We start from the raw sequence: 18817 nt of genomic DNA, 5'->3' as shown, positions 1-18817 counted from the left end.
CATGCATACATTTTGTACGGAATATGGTGAAACATCATCAACAAAAGAACTCTCAGAATCTAGTATTATAAATTGTAATATTCCAACAACAAACATAATGTAGTTAGTATATTGTTCGTGATTCGTGAAAAATATAGTTATATCAAGTTGTAGGTATAAAAAAGTAAAAACTCGGCTTTGAATAAAATTAGTCTGGGTAGTGATATTCTTTTCACAATGTTATCTGTGGCAAAGGATAGCATTGCTGGTCAAAATGTTTTTATAAGTACTGGTTGGTCTGTAACTCTGTAGCTCTGGTTTGGTTTAGAGATTTGTGTGCAACTAAATTGACATCGTGAAACCAACCTTTAATGGTTGTCCGTTTTTAAGATATAATTCCACTTAAATAAATAAATCTGAAAAACTAAAATATTCTTAGGCAGGCTTCCTTCGTATTAACCGACTTCATTCATTACTGTAGATTAATAATACCTAAAGCGATTTCCAAAATATGATATCGATAATATGCCGAAACCCAAAAGCCATATTCTCTTGTCGCCAGCGCGGGTCAGTCGCGGAGTGCGCCGCGTACGTCGAGCGGAAGTGAAGTGATTGCGGAGGTGACGTCACAGCTCCGGCCGCGACCTTCTCCTAGCGGATATTAATCATCCCGTGTCGAACGAAAGGCCTCACCGAACGACAGGGGAATTCAATACGTTATAATCCGTCATCACTCATCGTAGATAGTTCACTCTGTCGTAGGACAACTCTATTTAGGGTCGCCACGTGTTGATAACATTCGGTACAATTTTTATTACAACAAGTGTAAATTAAAAATTTATAACACCCCCGACGATCCAAAGTATTTGAGTTTTCCAAAACATCATTTTCAAATAAATAATTATGTATTTAGGCAACGTCCACCTTGACAGCTTGACATTTGTCTATTGACATAATATTATGAACCTAACGGTTATCTAACCTTCTTTTCTACAAGAAAACTAGAAAAGAGCTGATAACTCTTAAACGGCTGAACCAATTTTTTTAGATTATAGCTAAGAACACTCTCGATCAAGCCACCTTTCAAACAAAAAAAACTAAATTAAAATCGGTTCATTCGTTTAGGCGCTACGATGCCACAGACAGATACAGAGATACACAGATACACAGACACACAGATACACAGACACACAGATACACAGATACACACGTCAAACTTATAACACCCCTCTTTTTGGGTCGGGGGTTAAAAATAAACTTCTGTATATAACATAGAAAAACAACAATGTAATAAACCTCTTATATTAAAACAAGTGTAAATTAAAAATTTATAACACCCCCGACAAGTGAAGGTTACAGTAACTAGAAAAAAGCTGATAACTTTCAAACGGCTGAACTGATTTTCTTGGATGATAGCTAAGAACACTCTCGATCAAGCCACCTTTCAAACAAAAAAAAAACTAAATTAAAATCGGTTCATTCGTTTAGGCGCTACGATGCCACAGACAGATACACAGATACACACGTCAAACTTATAACACCCCTCTTTTTGGGTCGGGGGTTAATAAAAAATTACAGTAGTTTGTCCGGTTATTTGTTAGATCTGTGGTCTAGATGACCACTGGGAATTATATCGCATGCATGAACTCTTGCTGTTTAAAAGCAATAAACTACACTAAGTTTGATCAAAATGAACTGAACGGAACTCGAGATCAATTTATTACAAAACGCAGGAAAATCCGAGGGTAAAAACTACTTTAGTTTACAAAAAGTATATTTTAAAGTTAATTGTGTTTGCAAGTCTTCAAGTAGGTAGATTATCTAGATTTTGCTCCGGTAAAAAAAATTGTAACAATTTTTTTATCCCTAAATGAAACCTGTGATTAAACGCACCGTGTGAACACTGAATCGCGAAACAAAGGATAGCTGTGTGACTGCGTGAAAACTTTTTCGTTTTCCACATTCATGTTTTCCCAAAACTTTTCCCATTTTACTCTCGTAAAAATGGCACGTTGTATTTTTTTGAACAGGGTTGCTTTGCTAGAAAGTTTACGATCATATCAATTTTATCGATTGACCTATAAACCGCATCGATAGCGATAAATCAAGATCAATTAATGAAAATGTAAAGACAAAGGAAAATAAATTATTATCAACACTGACTTTTTAAATAAAAGAATTTGAAACATAAAAACAAATTCAGCACAAGCAGTGCAAAACGAAATCTCGAATATCATATTTGTATATGCAAACTGTGTTAGCACATTGCATAAAGCTGAAACAAATAAAGGATGCAGGCTACAGCACCAACAAAGTGCATTTATGGCTAGCTTTAGCACTTCACGCTAAAAGGATATTTAAAATGGAAGCTTAATAACCTCCCTAATTTTTCCAAAGAATTCGCTGAGTATTTTTAACTGGGCTAATATTGCCTGTTACCTCCAATTAAGCGTGATAAAACTTGACGATAGTTATAGGTACTACGAATAATAGGTACAGATCAAAACACAGTTGGAAGTCAGAAGAAATAGAAACGGCAATACTTTCCCTACTTCTGAATGCCTCCATACCGTTGAGTTTTTATGGTTTCGTCTCAATTATATCTCACACGCTTGATGCTACTGTGTGAAGACTAAGTACGTATCAAATCCTTTGTTAATTTCAAAATATCCAAAGCAAACCACCTCAAATTTTTATTTACATCCACTGTAGGTATAAAACGTATTTTTGTTTAAGTAAAACGCAATTACTGAGGACAGACCTCGATGAGCAATGACTCATTGCCTTAGCCACGTGACTGCAAGGTGAAGAGCGAACCAGCGAGACACGAGTCCGCACCAGGGCTGGCAGATATTACTAAAATAAACTCAACATTCATTGAATGATGTAATTTCCTAAAACTTCCGAGTTTGCGTTGTGCAGGAATGGCCTTAAAAGGACGCTCTTAACGTAGTTCTTGAAGACAGACCTCGACATCAGCATTGACTCATTGTGGTGAGCCACATATTATAACCTCCAAATCAACAGCAAACTAGTGATTCAGGATTTTAAGAAAAGATTGAGTTAAAATTTTATACACACTTTTGATAAGAAAATCTTTCAAAGGGCAATCGTTAGATTTTAATCTGAGGAGAGTTACTTAGGTTTTCTATATTGGTGAAGATGTAGAATGTTAGTGTGTCTTTTATTGGTAGTCTTCTATTAGTGGTATCCTAGTTTCTTTCCAGTGCATAATCTCCTCGACTGCCTACCTCAATAGTTCAGACTATCAACTATAACCAAGAGTAGATAAAAATTACAATAAATGGAAATACGTAAGTAAGTATTTGCTAAAAGATGCAGTATTGTATAACGATCAAAACGATATTGCTCTTACCGTGCATCGCTCCATAAATATTAGAGTAGAGGAACTAAAGAAAATCAGAGGATAATAATATGAAGCTATTATATCAAACAACGTGGAACCCATTGTATACACATTACATGGTTCATTAGCATTAAGAAACTCATTATAGGTGCGAATTCCGACTCACGAACCGGACACATACCTCCTACACGTAAGGTCAAAGATTTTTGGTCTACCTACTAAAGGAACGATTTTTCGCATGTTTAGATGTTTTCGGTAGGGAATTTTTTGACAGACCATTAGCGAATCGTTAGCAAAGTTTAGTTGAACTAGCTTTTGTTCCTCTTTCAGCTTCGCCCGTTGAAATACGTGTCAAACTTTATTTCGGGTTCTAGTGAACAAAGTTGGAGCAGTTTTTATCTGTGGCTATACAAATACTTATGAGTAGGTAAAAAATATAGCGGAAGCTAGCATGCAATTTATTATGGACTAGCTGTGCCCGCGACGTCGTTCGCGTGGAATAGTGACTTTTCGCGCTTTATATAGCCACGGACGCTCAGGCGCGAGGCGCCGTGATTCTTTAAATTGACATAACTTTTTTATTTATGAACCGATTGACATGAAATAAACACTAAATCCTAAGTGAAGCTTACTACAATATATTAGTGAAAACCGTATCTAAATCGAATAAGCCGTTTCTGAGATTAGCGTGCACAAACACACAGACAAACAGACAAACAGACAAACAGACAAAAAAAAAATTAATTACAATTTCGGGTTCGGCATCGATATAATAACAACCCCTGCTACTTTTTTTTATATATTTCCATTGTACAGACACCACTTTTCTACAATTTTATTATATGTATAGATTGATCAAAGACATGTTGATTTTATAATCTTTGACTTTGGAAATAATTTGACATTTTGACTGCTTTTGATATCTCGAAGTAAGGCCGGATTTCTCAAACGCCAATTAAATAATTAATCTTTGACTAAATAAAGACGTTTTGACTGACTTCCTCAAATACCTCTATTAAGATTTCCTATGTAAACACTGCCAAGAGTTCAAAACGTCTTTATTCCTGAGTTGAAGATCATTTGGCGCTTGAGGAATCAGCCCTAAGTTCGTTAAATTAATTCATCGGATTGATTTTATTTATTAATTTCTGGCGTAAAACATTAGCCCTTAGGCCGGCCGCATAACCATCGCAGTTTCTCATAATATTATCAGAAGTTGAATTTTAGAAAAAATTCTGGCGCGTGCCGGAATTCTCTTTGCTCATACACTTTGTACTAGTCCCGTCAGAATTTTGCCGAATCGGACGTACACTTTAGATGTTCGCAGAGTGAATGCAATAAGTTTTCTGTCAGACAATTTCCGATAATATTGGGACGGGAAGAAGTGACAATCAAATTAGATATTAGTTTCTAGAATATGTCTGCAAAATTTCATGGACTTTGGTTGCTTAATATTCAAATGAAATTGGAACTACGATTGTATGAAACGAGTGACGGAGAGAGCTCTCTTAAATGCCAACTGATTGAAACACATGTTTCACTAGTTGAACCCAGCAGGTCCAGCCCTGCCTGATGATAGTATCGAGACTGCGTGTTTACTGTGTTGTACTTACTTAATCGATACAGACCTAACCAAACATTACTGCGTCAGCTCCTACCTGTTCTAATTAAACTAATACAGATCGTAATAATGAATATTTAACATAGCGTGTTTTGTAGAGAGAGAACCTGACAGCTCCTGTACCAGAGAGTAAGTACAAACAGAAATCACTAGACTTTTCTGTCATTGCTTCTGTTCAACGTCAGGTATGTTTGCAGATGAGCGGACTATTATTTAACAAGAAATTAGTCAGCTCAAGTACGAACCGCATCCTGAACATGTTTGCGAGCAAGATGGACTCACCAAAGCTTCAACACATTGTTCAAGTGTTGGTGAGGGCACATTTGTAAATGTTGGAAAAAAATTTAAACTGTCTCTTTTCCACAAATATAGTAGTATAGGTACTAGCACTAGTTTTTCAGTGAGTATGTTTACAAAAAATTTGAGCCCTAGTTGCTTCGAATAAAAAGATTTTATTTATTTATTTATTGATAATAATCTAGACAGAGAAAAATAGTAGAGAGCTAATCTAAAGACCTAAATTAATCTGGCAAACTATCAAAAAGCACTTTAGTCTTTCTAATTAAAAAGTTGGCTACTACATCTGCTCATCTGTCAATATTATAAGATTATAGGTAACTTTAAGAAGATATTTATAAAGGTTTCTGAGTGAAAAATAAATCAGATAACTAGCTGACGCCCGCAACTTCGACCGCTGATTTAGTATTTCCAGGGAAAAAGTACTCATGACCGTCTTCAGATCTTCAGCTCCAAATGGGCCGTGAAAAGCTAGCAAACAGACAAACACTTTTGCATTTATAATATTAGTACGGATTTTTCTTGTTAAATAATAGTAATAGACCTAAAATGACCTATACCTATCCTTTTTATTCTGAGAGGATACCCGTGATCAATATTGTGATTGATGATTAAAGTAATATACATCAACGCATTGGGCTAATGTATAAGGAGCCTGTAGATTTTTCTAACGTATCATTTACCTCTTGTAATTTATTTTTACATTGTATTCAGGATTCCATTGTGGTTTACAATTCAAACAGACATTCTTAAAATAACATTAGTGTTTTTGTAGAAATAAAATTCCATACAATACAGCTGTCGTAAGGAATTTACCAATAGAAGAAAAAGATTTTTATTTTGATAGCATCCTTATTTGAGACGACAATATTGTAATTTTTTTATTATTTATATCGTTCATATCGTTTTCTAATAAATTGTAAACGTTTGTGCTAAGTTTCGTAGAAACCACAAGATCGATTGTGATCGATGTGTTTTCACAGTTAATTTCATCGGTCTTACCGGAATCTGAACCGCTTGAATTTAACGCGCGCTAAGCCTTTAAAAGCTAATCCTGCTACACTACAAATACAGTAATACCATACCATATAGGTTGTCTATTTTGATCCCTCCGACATCAATGGTTCAGGCGGATTATGGCAAATTAAGCTTATTGTTCCTTGTGTAAAGTATTGTTTCTAATTTGAAGTTTTTCCTTCCGATACTCGTGTTTAATTAACCTTCAACAAGAACGTAAACAATCCACATCATAATATTGCGCAGTAGGTCGCAACCAAACAAAATATGACGTTTGCTTACGTTTTATTTATCACTTCAAATCGTTGATTGTTCGGAGAATAATGATGCCAAAGATTACTGCATGCTTGTTTACAAACACATGAGTAGGTACCTACTGTTAAATATGGCAATTTATTTACATGTTTTTATAGTAGAATTAACAGGAAAAGATGCTAATGATGGTATTCGTAAATTATAAGCTAAAATCTAAGAAAATATCATGAAGCAACTTACACTAACATGCCAGTTAAAATACGCTGATATAATTCAGTCATCCCGGCAAAATTGTTATAGGAAATTGTGCAAATATAAATGCAAGACTCAGTACAAAATGGCTTAGCAAATAGTGTTAGGAGGGCGATAAAGCCGGCTCCGTCATCTAGAGCTGTAGAGACCTGACCTTGCTCTTGGGGACTGGTTTCCGCACCCACACTGGCCTCCTGTAGCTATTATATTACAACATAGGTATATATCATTAAAGAATTTTTATATAGCACGCAATAAACAAAATTGGAAACATATGACTCATTCATAAATATTTCCTCTTCATTCATACTATCGTATCTATATTGATAAAGATTTGCGTAGCTAATTTTGGATGTTCGCTTTGCTATCATATCTTATATAATTTTTTTTTCATTGTTATCAAAGACATGAATATTCAACTGGATTTTCAATCAGTCAGTGTTTGTATGAATCTAAAATTCTAATGACCATATGATACCGTGATACAACTATCTAGTAAGTATATCTCTTTATTAATCATACCTCATCATATCTTTGTATTGCACTGAAGATGTTACATTGGGCCAAACGATTGGATAAGTGGTACACGTTTTACTTGGAAAAAAATAATCTAATAGGTAACTGTACGAAATTCTGAGATGTTGTGTAATGAACAGATGATCTCGATTGATGTTGATGATGAACAGACAAATAGATGCTCGCAACTTCTTCAGTGTGTATTTAAGTGTTTAAAAATCTCTCTTTGTTTTTCCGGGACAAAAAGTACCTAGCCTTTGTCCTTTCCCCGCATGCAAGCCATCTTGTAACTAACTTCATTAAAATCGATTAAACGGATGGGCAGTGAAAAGCTAGCATACAGACAGACACACTTTCACATTTATCGTATTAGTATGGATTGTATGACCATATTGAAGAAGGCGTAACAACTCTACATTATTGGAATGTTGTGCTATACTACTGGCAGTTAGCGCAGAAAACTAGAACAATCCAATATGTGGAGGATGCCAAATATGGTGTCCGAGGAATGCGAGATACAGATAGGGAATAGTACACTAGCACGTGATCTGATCTTAGATACTCTATTCTATATATTGTTCGAAATTCAAACATTGTTCTATTTATAAAAACAATTTCCATTTCTGTTTGCGCAACTCATTAAAGCCATCACGTGTCTCTATTTGCACAGCAAAACAAACACTCGTAAAATGAAAGTGAAATTATTATTGGTACGGTAAAATATTTATTATCCGTTATTGGTTTTATCTTTCAAAGCAGAAGCAACGTCTACTTATCCTATCGAGATAGCAAAATGCAATAAATTGATTAAGATAAAAGAATAAAAAATTCAGTATTAGAAAGCTCAAAGTCATTCAGCGGACTATGGAGAGAGCTATTGGAGTTTCTCTACGTAATCAAATCAGAATTGAGCAGATCCTTAGGAGAACCAGAGTAACCGAGACAGCTCAACGGGTTGCAAAGATGAAGTAGTAATTGATGGGCAGGGCACATTAATTCGAAAACCGATAGACGTTGGGTCCCAAGGTGCTCTAGGTATTGGAAAATCCCTCACTAGGTGGACAAACGACTTCAAAGGAGTCGTAGAGAGCCGCTGGATTCAGGCGGCGCAAGACCGTGCGGAAGTCTCTACAAGTATAGTGGACGTTTATCAGTTGACGATGATGATGAAACAAAAACAGGAAAATTCAAGTGATACAATCGCTTCTATTCACATTTCACATACAAGCTGCAATAAGCAATAGATCAAAATAACTGCATAGCTCGTGTTGGAAATATCACACGCGAAATAAACCGATTGTTTGGTAATAGTAATCATATCACTGTTGGCACATTTTACGGTTGATCAATATCTGACCGATTTAATTTTTACCTTCCATGCATTGTGCGGGTTTTGCAACCACGAGTAAATACTAGAACTGCACTGCGCTTGCCAATTGCATGTCGTGGAATAGAACTGTATTGTTTAAGTAAAACTTCCTGTTTTCTTTGCGCATTTTAGCGTTCGAGGCCGCTTTAACTCGATCGATGTCTACAATATTTTGTCGATATTCCTTACCTTAAGGGTGTTTTTGTCAATGACTTATTCAAGTAGCAATATAACGCGTGAGAAAGGATTCACCGTATTTGCTGTACCTATATGTCAACTGTCATGTCAAAAGAATGGTTTACCATGGGTATACCGTACCTTTGACAGCCTTTTGACATGACAGTTGACACAGAGCAAATATGGCGAATCCTTTCTCTTTACGCATCATATTGTTACTTGAATAAGACGTTGACAAAAACACCGTGTTTGCTCTGTGTCAGCCTTTCGACATGATAGTTGAAAAACAGAGCAAATATGGCGATTGCGTTCTCAAATTTTACGCATTATATTAAAAATGCCAAACTACATTTTCTATACGTAAATATTGCAAAAACTACAATATAATCAATGTAACTAGAACCAATATCGTTTATTTCATGAAGGCTGAGATCTATAGAGCGCACTTTGACTTTGCTTACATTTAAGACACTGTTAAAACGAGACAGCGTTATACCGCTGGCATAATCTGTCTCATTCTAACTGAAACTTAAGCAAAATCAAAGAGCACTCTATAGATTTCAACCTAAGATATGCCAAAACTCTACTACCATTTATGTAATCAGATTTTAGAGAAAAATCGGTAAGAGATTAAAATATCTATGGGCTAGATTAAAGACACCTACGCGATTAGAGAGCTAATAAAAACTCGGCAAATGTGATTATAAGTAAATAGATCGCCTCAGTGAAACTTGGTGGCACGGATACCCCATCTAACGAAGTAATTATAGTACAGCCCGGCCAAGCAGATAATACTCTAGTGAAAAATTGCCAATCTAGCGCCCTTGGATTAAATTCTCCACTCTCGGGCTTGTTTCATCAGTTCAGTGATTAGCCCATGCTTGGAAATTGCCAAATAATTTTTGGCAATTTGCAAAATGTAACGACCAATTAACCTAAAGATACGTAGATAAGTAGATAACGTTTTTTAATGTAGCAATTAGGTACATAAGTAGCTCGTTATCGAAAGTATCATCACATGAGGTGGTATCATTGTATTATAGTAGTCAGTCAAATCTTCTTCTATATAAAAATGAATCCCTATTTCCTTTGGTCGCGCCATTACTTGAGGACGACTGAACCAATTGGATCCCCGGAATGTAAGCTAATTCTGTACCAAATTCCATCTAAATCGGTTGAACGGTTGGGCCATGGAAAGCTAGCAGACAGACAGAAAGACACACTTTCGCATTTATAATATTAAAAATACGTATGTAAGTATGGATGGAAAATATGGAAGTAGGTATGGATTACTAAAAACAAGCTGTTTGATTGCTAAGGTCACTATTATTTTCAAGCCTGTAAGATTTTGAGCCGATGTTATCGTATACGAAAAAGTGCTCTCGAAACGCACAATATAGTAAGAAGATACGCAAAAATACAACAGCTCAACGCAACATGATACCTAGCGCAGGAAAGTCTATTCATGCCCACTGAAGGGCAAAGGCCTCAGCATCCTACGAGAGGAATGAGAGCGTAAAGTTACACACATCACGTCTTCACTACTTACTTGACAACCTATATGTGTTCTAGAAATGTTAATGTAATTCGAAGTTTGCCCCTTTGTCGTAAAAAAATAAAAGGTCTCGATAGGAAAAGATTTCGAAGTAACTGGTACACACACACACAGACTTTCAACACATAAGGTTGGATACATAAGTTAGTTTCATTTGGAATCGCGAAAAATAATATCCATTCTAATATTTCATAATTCCGAATAATATAATTAAGATTTTTTTTATTTTCTGACGTAACTTTGGCTGTGATTCATGCAAGAGTAAATATGTGCAAATTTATGTGAAATATTGTATAGCAAATGAAATAGTTCAGACTGAAAGAATTCAGTCCAAAATTAATATTCGTCAGTACCTACACATATTCTTACAATATATTATAATAAAATACAATATCTAATAAACAGATTTTTAGCGGTAGATAATTCATATAATCATAGTCGAAGTACCCTGTCAGGAATTTAATAAGATAAGAAACTTGGGTCCTTGGAATTCTTCAACGACAACGTTTGGCAAAAATTATATAAGCTGCCTCCACAGTGTGTCTAGAACACTCAGTAGGCTAAAAAGGAATATCTATTTCTTTGTATCCTTTAGATAATATTCGAAAGCGCAGAGGCTGAAACTCAATTAGCTTATAACTCTAGCGGGGAAGATAAACAAAGCTTTCGCTCTTCCTTTTGCCAGGCTTTTAGTTTAACAACAACAATTACTTAGTGCAGAATGCAAAGAAGATTTTGTTATTTTTAATTAAATTAGTAAGGCTAATTATTTTACGAGCTATTCTTCAATCTAATTACTGTTAACACACAGTAGTTAAATGGAATACACTTGGGCTTTAATTTCATTCAAACGATTTTACAAAATAATACAAAAGGAAAACTCTTGTCCCTAGTATATATTGCCGTAAACATACACATAAACATTAACATAGCTAATAGTCATAAATAAGTAAGATAAGATTAGATAGAACTCTATTGTTTTCCAAGCATTCGTGTTATTTTGATAGGCTTACGCCCTACAGTTGTTTTGTTTAGCAAGAAAAACAATAATGGTATAAATCGTTGATGAGTCTGTGAAAATTACATTGAAAATACCTAAGCTTTTAATGGCGAAGTCATTCTTCCAAAGATTATTATTATTATAGAATGTTATGGTTTTTATGGAATAAGAATGCTATAGCGTGAGGTGTTATACAATTAGCGAGGACGAGGGGTCGTCGACGGCATGACGTAGTCCTTCCGGTCCGGACACTGCGCACGACACACCTACAACGCCTCAAAGCTTTGAAACGCTCCTAGTAAGAGGACTTTTAGTACTTAAAAAGATATATCGGTCCTCAAAATATACACCTAGGTCCTAGGTACACGTTCAGAAAAAACGATCATGATCAACCCATCGCCGGCCCACTATACAGCACGGGTCTCCTCTCAAAATGAGAAAGGTTTAGGCCACAATCCTGGACAAAGAGCCAACGCGTGTTCGACCTTTGTTATTTTATGAAAGCTGAAAGTTTCTCTATTTAAAAAGATATAAAAAAAAAATTACATTATACTTTGACGTAAGATTTTTACACCTTAATCATCTGTTATCTCCTAAAGCCACCATGATCCAAACTTCATAGTCACTGATCGGTCTTCCCTGTGCGAGAAACAATACATAGAGAAACTTTCAGCTTTTATAAAATAACGAAGGTCTGGTCTCTTTCTATACGCCAGGATGGTCAAGTGCGGATTGACAGACTTTACATTTCTTTGAGCAAATTATGAAGAACTCTCAGGCATGCAGATTTCCTCTCGATGTTTTCCTTCACCATTAAAACAAGGAATGTTTTATAGCTTAAAATACATAACTCCAAAAAAATTTGAGAGGCGTGTTCGAGATCAAACCCGCGAACTCCCGAATAGGATATCAAAGTTTTAATCACTAGACTGTCATTGCTTTTTTCAGAGATAATAGCACAGATAATAGTACTGTAGAAATGGTACCGATGTAGGGCATACATGAACGGCGAACGCAGGCGGTCTGATGAATGTCGGTTGTGACACGAATGTGGACATACTCGTACCTATTTGTACTAGGTTTGTTCAGTAGACATCATGTCAGTGTTTGCCATTGCTGCTGATTTAGCAAAGGCTTAGTTTTGTTAACGAAAACATACAAATTACAGAGAATATATCGCAGATCAATGCATTTACGTCCAATTATAAGTTAAAAGCAAACCAAATAACTGAAATAAATGAACGCCCAACAACATTATTTTTATGATAAGAACATCTACAAAATCTATTAATAAAAGGGAACAACATTCTAAATACTAATCTTTAATCTGTACATAATTCTTTATCTATCGGAACAGCAAACCATAGCAAATAAGAAAATTGGAACATAAATGCTAAAGTTTAAAATCTACGTAACATGCTACACGGTTTGAACTCGTCTACCCCAACGACCGCTGACAATACCACGTAATAATGCATAACAGATGTCACTTTTCAGGAAACCATGACATGCGAGGACACGACTCGACGTTAGGGCGGAATATCCGTAGACTGTATAATAATAAAGGTTGAAGAAAATAATAGTATGTTAATGTAATTAACATATATAATAAGTAACTCAGTGTAATTTGAGTATATCATTTCTGCAGGTGGAAAAGAGGCCAGGTGAATTTACTTAATGAAGAACTGACGACATAAATTGTATTGTAAAAAGAAAGCAATATCAACCATTTGACGATACTTTTAATATGCCTTCACCTATACCATTGAAGCGGAGCAATGTGTTCAGCCGATCAATCAAATGTTTAAGAGATGCCGTGATTTTTTGCGTCATCTATCAAATCTGATTGGTCTGCTGACTACATCAATTCAGCGGAGAGACACCTTAGTTCATTGATTTTGGGATTGTCTTAAGGGTTAGCATTAGTTCTGTTCTGTTTAGCCCAACAAGTGCTCCTTTTGAGTACATGTCACTGCTAAAAGCCGAAGTGTGGTTACACCTTATTTTGGCCGGCTACAGCTATAGGCAGCCGGTATTCGTTGGTTAAACTTAAGTAGCCGTTTGGTTGAATTTAGGTGCAATTCGGCTTTCGGCCGTAACATCTATATCAAAGTCCAGACTATAGGATAATGTTGATGATTAAAGATACGACTCTTATGTTTCGTGTTCACAAGTTCCATGGAAAGTTCTCTTAGTCGTTTAGAAATGCTTTTTAACAAAAATCAATAATATGCAATACGGTCTATTTTACCATGAGCGATTTTGGCTTAAAGAGGAGCAGTCATTTATGTTCCGGGTTTGAAGGAATTATGCGGGTTTTCATCCTAATTTTAGCGGTTGAAAGGACATCGTCGTGACATATTTGAGGGTGTATAAGTTCCGCTTTGCACGGGGGAGCTCCCGCACAAGCTCATGTGACGTTGTAATTACGTCCTCCTAAAATAGAATATTTAATAGAAACCTATGAATATTCTGTTAGTTTAACTTTTGACATCTGTGATCAATGCTCAGGTTCTGGTTTTCTTAAATAATACAGCAAACTTGCTACAACGTGTTAAAAGAACTAGTATTTCCCTTTTTTCTACTAACTATAACCTTAGCCATAACTTAGGATCAAAGTTATAGAAGAAAATATAATATAGGGGAAGTACAGTGTAGACTTTGACTTCGTTAAAAATAATCATGTTCTTAATTATTCCATTAAATGTTTTACATTACTGCCGTTTCATGCCGGTTCCTTTTAAGCGATAATAAAATGGTACAACAATACGCGTATTTGCGGACAATGGCAGCACATTTAGCAATTAATCCACGAATGACGGAAAATTCTCACGATTTTGTGTAGATATTTTTTTATTATTTTGCTTTGTTCTGAGAGCATACCCATACTAAAGTATGCACAAATGTATGTACATACATTTGAAGATAAATAAACGAATTTTTAAAGATGGTATTTTAATTTTCAAGTTAATCCATTCTTGACATATTGATTGAAAAGTTTTTCATAGTAAGATTTGATATAAACAAAACTATGATTAATTTATCATGAACATTTCATAATAATTCTGGACATCATAAAATTCAATATTTTACATCAACCATATTATATTCAAATATAAAATCTGAGATACGGAAAGACATACTGAAGTTTCCATGAGTAATATTAGAAGAAAATGTTAATACGAAACGATATTGGCAAATTTGTTTGAGTAGCGATCTTCGCTAGCCCTGCGGCTTCGGCCGCGGCTTCTTATTACCCACAGAGCAAGCTGCACTTTCGAACAACTGTCTTTTTCCATAAGTTAAGTTACGAAGATTATATTTGAAAACAAACATTCGAAATGTGAAACCGCAGTTTACCTTAGGAATGGGGATTGTGAACAGTGCAATCGGCTCAGCTGTTTGTCCTATCGATCCGACGTCACTTCATTGTAAAGTGCGTTATAATCGGGCGACTGGCATCAACAATAGCTGCTTCCACAGTCCTGGCACTTTGATATTGGACACTGCACTACACTCGGCGACAACAACAACCAAAAATAACACTGCTTCAATCGCCACCTGTTAGACCTCCGCTGAATGAATGAAGTTCATTTATGTCATTATCAGTTTACGTTACAGCGATAAGATACTGGATATCGGATTAACTTATCCGCACTGGACGTGAATCGGCATAAATTTATGGAGCGCATATACGTAGAAGAGACACGTGCGTTCGATACGCGGGCGCGAGCTCGACTGACGTAGGCAAAAGGCGATCCCTCGTCGCGGGCGCCCGCCTCAGCTACGGGGTACCTACGGGCCTGAAACCGCCCAATCACCCACTGCGCTACGGAAAATACAAGCTACGAGCTTCCACTGAAATACGTAGTTCTTGGAATCGGATAAGAAACGAGTTTAAAGGCAAATTAGTAAGTCAAAAAACGCCGTCTCGCATTGTGAAAGGAAAACCAAGAATGCGTCCCCTTTCAGGACGTAAATAATGCCGAGGTGACCTAAATAAACGCATACTGCCTCTAAATTACTAGCGCAAAGTAATTTGAACCGGTCAGGGAATTGTTTTAACATCAAAAGAACACGAGTACCTATATAAAACTTAAGTGTAAGGAGATACATAAATGAACTCAATTATAAAGTAACTTTATCTGTCGACTAGACTTTTTGGCAGTTTTTGTATCGGAATCTATTAGAATATCTAGGTATTTGTCAAATTAAGTTTATTTGGTGGTCGTGAAATGGACCCTTAGTTCAGCCGGAATAATTTGATGATTTAATTTTATTTATATTAACAGTTATCTATTTCATGAAAGACATTTCAACAAATCTAACTTGTGACAGTCAATACCCTGCTCGGATGTTATCGAGTTTGAATGTACAATACATATCTCAATAAAATAGCGAGTGAACGTAGTCTGTTAATACAGAATTTGAATGTTGCTCAATTTCATATTTATGAGGGAACGTTTTCGTCAATTCCGATTGCGGAAATATTACGAGACTTGAAACGAGATACGAAAAGTACTAACACCCATACTAATAATACAATATACCTAATCTGAAAGCGTTTCTGTCATATGGGCTCAACCGCTGAACAGAGCTTGAAATTGAATAGAATTGTTGAAAGTTGATAAATGCAATAAAAAAGTATGATACAGCATACAGCTTGCTGGATCTTATCACTGTTAATGTTTATTGCCTCATTTTTTATGAATCGTGCATCCTTCTTATATTACGACTAGATCATGCCCGCGACTTTGTCCGCGTGGATTACACATATTTCAAAACCTCTATTTTACCCCCTTAGTCGTTGAATTTTCAATAAATCTTTCTTAATAGCTATGTGCATGCCCAGCCCGATTCGTCCGGTAGTTTGAGCTGTGCGGTGATAGATCAGTCAGTCAGTCAGTTTTTCCTTTAATAAATATAGAATGTCATTGTGAAAAACACTTGTATCAACTGTCTCCTGGCTATTTTGATGGCTGGTTTAGTTTGTAATTTGACATCTTCGAGCGTCAACCGTCAAGTGATAGGTATAGAGTTAGGTAAGTTATAGATGCCGTATAGATGGGATGATAATGAGGTGTAGGGTGGTTATTGCCCTACATCTTCCAGGTCGCCGCGTTTTATCCTAGACTGCACTATCGCCTAGACTTGACCATTTGAACACCGTGCGTAGTCGAGTAGTTAGAAATTATAGAAAAGTAATCAGCGTGCTTTAGTATGACTTACGAGGTTTTACACCTCACCAACATTGAGCGTCGAGCACAATGATGTCAGAATAAAGGTTTCCACTCGCTGGACCGATGAGATGAAGAAGGTAACGGGGAGCGGGTGGATGAGAAAGGCGGAGGACCGTGTTTGGTGGCGCGCTCTTGGAAAGGCCTATGTCCAGCAGTGGACGCTTAAAGGCTGATGAAATGGAAAGGTTTCCGCTTGGTAGTAGATGAACGGATGACATTGAGTTTTATGACAAACCAATTAAAGTCCATTTTACGTTAACGCTGAAGTGTCTGGACGCTCAAATACTATTTACACGTTGGTGAAAAGTAAAATCTCATACTAAGCACACAGGCTATGGCTGTTTTGGCTGTTGCATCGTTGCAAAGCGTCTCTTTAACTGCGCTTGAAAATGATATCACTTGTATGAACTTTTTTTTTACATTTAGCTATTCTCGCAAAGTTTCGCGAACGAGTAACGAATAAAGTTGGTAAATGCCAAAACCAGGTTGTATCAAATGGGATCGCAATCAAGCGCAAAACGTGGCAAAACCATCAAAGACCAAGTAATAAAATTATGTACAGGGTCAAAATAATAAATATCTAAATAAGTATTCATAATTTCATAAGTTACGACTGACAATACATGAAGTTATTCGAAGACCAAAGTTATTCGAAGACCGAAGTTATACATAGGTAAGGACAAAATAATAATCGTAAATTGCTATGTTGTTGTGAATGACAAAAGTACTGACTGTGACCGCAATTAAATTTTAGAATATTATCATCTTCTTCTTACCAATGTAATAAAAAAAACAGAAATAATCAATAGAACTATCGTAAGCCTTTGTTTATAGTAGAGTGCACTAAAAATTTGTCTCTAAATTTAAAATTAACTTTCTTCTTTTTTCTTAGCAATTTTAAAAAGAAAAAGATGCAGATACTCTAAATTTAGTTTAGTGAAGAAAATCAGAATCGACGCCATTATAGAAGTTATTCGAAGTGGTTAAGATCATCCATCGCCACAAACTTGTCAATACAAAGGTCGGTAACGGCTAACGAGAGACAACTTTAGCGCACTGAATAATATATGAGACGATACGATGATTTGGGTTACGTACTTAGTGGTATGGATTTCGTAGGAATCAATATAATCGCTCTAGACGTAACTGCAATATACATATATTTTTAAAGAATATTAGCCATGTTAAATCGTGACTAATATTTCCCTCTCCCCTCCAACTAAACATAAAGCTTGTGCTAAACTTGAAGGGCGTCTGGAAGGGGATTACCACGACACTAAGTGTCTGGCAATGCAAGACGTGATTTCTAATACTATTCCGAAGAAAAAAAAATTGACATTATACTTTGACGTAAGACTATATTTTACACCTTTATGACCTGTTATCTCCCAAAGCCACCATGATCTAAACTTCATAGTCGCTGATCGTTCGTCCCTGTGCTGGGGGCAATACGCAGATAAACTTTCAGCTTTTATACAATAACGAGTCTGGCATGCGCTGGCTCTTCATCACGATTGACCCATTGCCGGCCCACTACTGAGTACGGGTCCCTTCCTGAGAAGAGACCCGTCCTCTGTAGTGGGGATAGAGTGAGAAGGCTTTAGGCTCTGTGGATTGGCAGACTTCATACACCTTTGAGAACATGGAGAACTCTCAGGCATGCAGGTTTTCCTTCACCGTTAAAGCAAGTGATATTTAATTGCTTAAAACGCACATAACTGAAAAGTTAGAGGTGCGTGCCCGGGATCGAACTCCGATTAAGAGCCGTTCGTTCGACGTTCTGACCACTAGGCTATCACAGCTTTTTTGCTGGCTCTTAGTCTCTTGGCTCTTATTATTTTTTGTTCCAATTGCAATCATGTACTGACTAACCAGCAATTAGCAGGTGCAAATTATATGAAACTGTGACAAAGTGGAAACGCACTGTGATTCAGTAGTGTGTGACATTTTAATGGAGTTAGCTACGCGCAAACTGATTGGCGGGCCCATAACTCAGTTTAACATGGCATGCAATAACTGCAAACGCAATCAATTCTAATATTTGATATCTAACTCGCAGACCACAGGTCAAACACGAAACCTCACCATTACGACTTTGCCGCTATGATGTTTCAAAATAAATTGATACCTACTCATTATAAATCAGGTCATGCAAAAACTCACTATCTTTTT

At 36.2% G+C, this 18817-nt stretch overlaps 1 protein-coding gene and 2 long non-coding RNA genes across 6 annotated transcripts in view; 1 reads left to right on the top strand and 2 right to left on the bottom strand.

The window, feature by feature from the left end:
• LOC123874177 (tyrosine-protein phosphatase non-receptor type 9-like) overlaps positions 1–18817 on the bottom strand; it is a 78745-nt gene that overhangs the window by 42874 nt on the left and 17054 nt on the right. The window lies entirely within an intron of this gene.
• Positions 106–17571, top strand: LOC123874196. The gene is made up of 3 exons (XR_006797850.1): positions 106–117; positions 9827–9833; positions 17480–17571. It is a non-coding gene; the product is annotated as an uncharacterized LOC123874196 (long non-coding RNA).
• LOC123874197 lies at positions 5199–14702 on the bottom strand. The gene is made up of 3 exons (XR_006797851.1): positions 14689–14702; positions 11952–11957; positions 5199–5316 (listed from the first exon to the last, which is right to left on the bottom strand). It is a non-coding gene; the product is annotated as an uncharacterized LOC123874197 (long non-coding RNA).

The sequence above is a fragment of the Maniola jurtina genome, chromosome 18, assembly GCF_905333055.1.
Source record: "Maniola jurtina chromosome 18, ilManJurt1.1, whole genome shotgun sequence".
Taxonomy (NCBI): domain Eukaryota; kingdom Metazoa; phylum Arthropoda; class Insecta; order Lepidoptera; family Nymphalidae; genus Maniola; species Maniola jurtina.
Note: the sequence above shows the minus strand (reverse complement) of the source record. Positions and strands in the feature narration are given on the sequence as shown.